Here is a 5,789-nt window from a genome sequence, read left to right on the forward strand (position 1 = left end):
CTGTCTCTGCCTGGCCGGTTCCCCTCTTTCCACTGGGATTCTCTGCCTCTAACCCTATTACAGGGGCTGAGTCACTGGCTTACTAGGGCTCTTTCATACCGTCCCTAGGAGGGGTGCGTCACTTGAGTGGGTTGAGTCACTGATGTGATCTTCCTGTCTGGGTTGGCGCCCCCTCTTGGGTTGTGCCATGGCGGAGATCTTTGTGGGCTATACTCGGCCTTGTCTCAGGATGGTAAATTGGTGGTTGAAGATATCCCTCTAGTGGTGTGGGGGCTGTGCTTTGGCAAAGTGGGTGGGGTTATATCCTTCCTGTTTGGCCCTGTCCGGAGGTGTCCTCGGATGGGGCCACAGTGTCTCTGGACCCCTCCTGTCTCAGCCTCCACTATGTATGCTGCAGTAGTTTATGTGTCGGGGGGGGCTAGGGTCAGTTTGTTATATCTGGAGTACTTCTCCTGCCCTCTCCGGTGTCCTGTGTGAATTTAAGTATGCCCTCTCTAATTCTCTCTTTCTCTCTTTCTTTCTTTCTTTCTTTCTCTCGGAGGACCTGAGCCCTAGGACCATGCCTCAGGACTACCTGAAATGATGACTCCTTGCTGTCCCCAGTCCGCCTGGCCGAGCTGCTGCTCCAGTTTAAACTGTTCTGCCTATGATTATTATTATTTGACCATGCTGGTCATTTATGAACATTTGAACATCTTGGCCATGTTCTGTTATAATCTCCACCTGGCACAGCCAGAAGAGGACTGGCCACCCCACATAGCCTGGTTCCCCTCTAGGTTTCTTCCTAGGTTTTGACCTTTCTAGGGAGTTTTTCCTAGCCACCGTGCTTCTACACCTGCATTGCTTGCTGTTTGAGGTTTTAGGCTGGGTTTCTGTATAGCACTTTGAGATATCAGCTGATGTACGAAGGGCTATATAAATCAATTTGATTTGATTAAATTGTTTGTTTTTTCTCATCAATCTACACACAATAGCTCATAATGACAAAGAAAAACAGGTTTTTAGAAATGTTTGCTAATAAAACATAAAAAACTGAAATATCAAATGTACATATTATTCAGACCCTTTTTTAAGTACTTTGTTTGGCAGCAATTACAGCCTTGAGTCTTCTTGATTCTACAAGCTTGGCACACCTGAATTTGGGGAATTTCTCCCATTCTCCTCTGCAGATCCTCTCAAGCTCTGTCAGGTTGGATGGGTAGCATCACTGCACAACTATTTTCAGGTCGCTCGAGAGATGTTTGATTGGGTTCTAGTCCGGTCTCTGGCTGGGCCACTCAAGGACATTCAGATACCTGTCCTGAAGCCACTCATGCATTTTCTTGGCTGTGTGCTTTGGGTCGTTGCAATGTTGGAAGGTGAACCTTCACCCCAGTCTGAGGAGCAGGTTTTCATCAATTATCTCTCTGTACTTTGCTCCGTTTCTCTTTCCCTCCATCCTGGCTAGTCTCTCAGTCCCTGTCGCTGAAAAATATCCCCACAGCATTATGCTGCCACCACCATGCCTGACCGTAGCGATGGTTCCAGGTTTCCTCCAGACGTGATGCTTGACATTCAGACCAAAGAGTTCAATCTTGGTTTCATCAGACCTGAGAATCTTGTTTCTCATGGTCTGAGAGTCCTTTAAGTGCCTTTAGGCTCCAATCGAGCTCTCATGTGCCTTTTTCTGAGGAGTGGCTTCCGTCTTGCCACTCTACCATAAAGGCCTGATTGGTGGAGTGTTGCAGAGATGGCTGTCCTTCTGGAAGTTTCTCCCATCTCCTCAGAGGAACTCTGTAGCTCTGTCAGAGTAACCATCGGGTTCATGGTCACCTCCCTGACCAAGGCCCTTCTCCCCCGATTGCTCAGTTTGGCCGGGCGGCCAGCTCTTGGAAGATTCTTGGTGGTTCCAAACTTCTTCCATTTACAAATGATGGAGGCCCATGTGTTCTTGGGGACCTTCAATGCTGCAGAAATATTTTGGTACCCTTCCCCAGTGCTGTGCCTCGACTCATTCCTGTCTCTGAGCTCTATGGACAATTCCTTCAACCTCATGGTTTGGTTTCTGCTCTGACATGCACTGTCACCAATGGGACCTTATATAGACAGGTGTGTGCCTTTCCAAATCATGTCCAATCAATTGAATTTACCACAGGTGCACTCAAATCAAGTCGTAGAAACATCTCAAGGATTTTTTGTATTTTTTTGTATTTTACTAGGCAAGTCAGTTAAGAACAAATTCGTATTTTCAATGACGGCCTAGGAACAGTGGGTTAACTGCCTGTTCAGGGGCAGAACGGCAGATTTGTACCTTGTCAGCTCGGGGATTTGAACTTGCAACCTTTTCGGTTACTAGTCCAACGCTCTAACCACTAGACTACCCTGCCACCCCAAGGATGATCAATGGAACATGATGCACTGGAGCTCAATTTTGAGTCTCCTAGCAAAGGGTCTGAATACTTATGTAAATTAGCAAAACATTGAAAAAAAATAAAACATTTTCACTTTGTCATTATGTGGTGTTGTGTGTAGATTGATGAGTAAAACTCGATACAACTCTGCCTTATTAGAAAGGCTGAGAATATACATTGAACTTCTATAGCTGATGTGATCCATGACACCATACTGTACGTTTTAGGCAGTGTGAACATTTTGTTAACCACACAATCATGAAAACTAGATACTGGCTGTCTCTTTGTCCCAAAAACAGTACAGTAATATGAGTGTAAATGTATCAGTTCATCTGCGTGCAGACTTTTCCTGAAGTTCACCAATTCTGTCAATGGGGCACTGCAGCGCTGCGTGCTTTTTCCCATTTTTTTCCCCATTTCTCCCAGGCAGAGCGAAAGGGAGAGAGATTTCTGAATTTAAATCATTGTAAACAAATAACTTTGAGTGAGGCCTTTTCATCATTACAAACAAGTATCTTTTTCTAATGTTTTTCAATACAGCTCAACATCCAAATAACAAAAGCATGTATTGAGAAGCACTTCAGTTTCTTATATATCTGGCATCAGCGAACAGTTTCTGAGGGGAGCCATGGCTGTGGTTGTACCACTGACTCAGTAGGGGATTTTACATCATTTACATTTACATTTAAGTCATTTAGCAGACGCTCTTATCCAGAGCGACTTACAAATTGGTGAATTCACCTTCTGACATCCAGTGGAACAGCCACTTTACAATAGTGCATCTAAATCATTTAAGGGGGGTGAGAAGGATTACTTATCCTATCCTAGGTATTCCTTGAAGATGTGGGGTTTCAGGTGTCTCCGGAAGGTGGTGATTGACTCCGCTGTCCTGGCGTCGTGAGGGAGTTTGTTCCACCATTGGGGGGCCAGAGCAGCGAACAGTTTTGACTGGGCTGAGCGGGAACTGTACTTCCTCAGTGGTAGGGAGGCGAGCAGGCCAGAGGTGGATGAACGCAGTGCCCTTGTTTGGGTGTAGGGCCTGATCAGAGCCTGATCAGTACTGCGGTGCCGTTCCCCTCACAGCTCCGTAGGCAAGCACCATGGTCTTGTAGCGGATGCGAGCTTCAACTGGAAGCCAGTGGAGAGAGCGGAGGAGCGGGGTGACGTGAGAGAACTTGGGAAGGTTGAACACCAGACGGGCTGCGGCGTTCTGGATGAGTTGTAGGGGTTTAATGGCACAGGCAGGGAGCCCAGCCAACAGCGAGTTGCAGTAATCCAGACGGGAGATGACAAGTGCCTGGATTAGGACCTGCGCCGCTTCCTGTGTGAGGCAGGGTCGTACTTTTAGTATAGGAAGCTACCTTACGTCTTTGTGGTCGATATATAGCTTTTACGTATGTACCCAGTGCAGTTTTCATGGTAAAAAGCAGTGCGGTTTCTCAGTAAACTACATATCAATAACGTTGTTAGGCGTAGAATCACATACATAAACACAATAGTTGATTAGTAGTGTCAGACAGTACAGGATTTACAGTGACTTGCGAAAGTATTCGGCCCCCTTGAACTTTGCGACCTTTTGCCACATTTCAGGCTTCAAACATAAAGATATAAAACTGTATTTTTTGTGAAGAATCAACAACAAGTGGGACACAATCATGAAGTGGAACGACATTTATTGGATATTTCAAACTTTTTTAACAAATCAAAAACTGAAAAATTGGGCGTGCAAAATTATTCAGCCCCTTTACTTTCAGTGCAGCAAACTCTCTCCAGAAGTTCAGTGAGGATCTCTGAATGATCCAATGTTGACCTAAATGACTAATGATGATAAATACAATCCACCTGTGTGTAATCAAGTCTCCGTATAAATGCACCTGCACTGTGATAGTCTCAGAGGTCCGTTAAAAGCGCAGAGAACATCATGAAGAACAAGGAACACACCAGGCAGGTCCGAGATACTGTTGTGAAGAAGTTTAAAGCCGGATTTGGATACAAAAAGATTTCCCAAGCTTTAAACATCCCAAGGAGCACTGTGCAAGCGATAATATTGAAATGGAAGGAGTATCAGACCACTGCAAATCTACCAAGACCTGGCCGTCCCTATAAAGAAGACTGATCAGAGATGCAGCCAAGAGGCCCATGATCACTCTGGATGAACTGCAGAGATCTACAGCTGAGGTGGGAGACTCTGTCCATAGGACAACAATCAGTCGTATATTGCACAAATCTGGCCTTTATGGAAGAGTGGCAAGAAGAAAGCCATTTCTTAAAGATATCCATAAAAGTATTGTTTAAAGTTTGCCACAAGCCACCTGGGAGACACCCAAACATGTGGAAGAAGGTGCTCTGGTCAGATGAAACCAAAATTTAACTTTTTGGCAACAATGCAAAACGTTATGTTTGGCGTAAAAGCCACACAGCTCATCACCCTGAACACACCATACCCACTGTCAAACATGGTGGTGGCAGCATCATGGTTTGGGCCTGCTTTTCTTCAGCAGGGACAGGGAAGATGGTTAAAATTGATGGGAAGATGGATGGAGCCAAATACAGGACCATTCTGGAAGAAAACCTGATGGAGTCTGCAAAAGACCTGAGACTGGGACGGAGATTTGTCTTCCAACAAGACAATGATCCAAAACATAAAGCAAAATCTACAATGGAATGGTTCAAAAATAAACATATCCAGGTGTTAGAATGGCCAAGTCAAAGTCCAGACCTGAATCCAATTGAGAATCTGTGGAAAGAACTGAAAACTGCTGTTCACAAATGCTCTCCATCCAACCTCACTGAGCTCGAGCTGTTTTGCAAGGAGGAATGGGAAAACATTTCAGTCTCTCGATGTGCAAAACTGAAAGAGACATACCCCAAGCGACTTACAGCTGTAATCGCAGCAAAAGGTGGCGCTACAAAGTATTAACTTAAGGGGGCTGAATAATTTTGCACGCCCAATTTTTCAGTTTTTGATTTGTTAAAAAAGTTTGAAATATCCAATAAATGTCGTTCCACTTCATGATTGTGTCCCACTTGTTGTTGATTCTTCACAAAAAATACAGTTTTATATCTTTATGTTTGAAGCCTGAAATGTGGCAAAAGGTCGCAAAGTTCAAGGGGGCCGAATACTTTCGCAAGGCACTGTATGTGTAGGATCAGGGCTTTAGGGTAAGACTATGACATTATGTAGTGGTAGGCCCCATTTGTTAGATATCCCCCATCAGGTCTTTGTGTTGTGGTGGATTGTGCAGTGGGGAAGCAGCTCTGGGGCTGGCTACAGGGAGAAGCAGAGTTCACAGGATGGCGGGCCCTGTTGCTCACCGCCAAGAACTCATCAGTACGTCAACATCTCACTGTCTGACCCTCCGGTGGGACAAGCCAGGGACATGTACTGGTCTGTGCTGG

Source organism: Oncorhynchus masou, chromosome 32 (assembly GCF_036934945.1).
Source record: "Oncorhynchus masou masou isolate Uvic2021 chromosome 32, UVic_Omas_1.1, whole genome shotgun sequence".
NCBI classification, from domain to species: domain Eukaryota; kingdom Metazoa; phylum Chordata; class Actinopteri; order Salmoniformes; family Salmonidae; genus Oncorhynchus; species Oncorhynchus masou.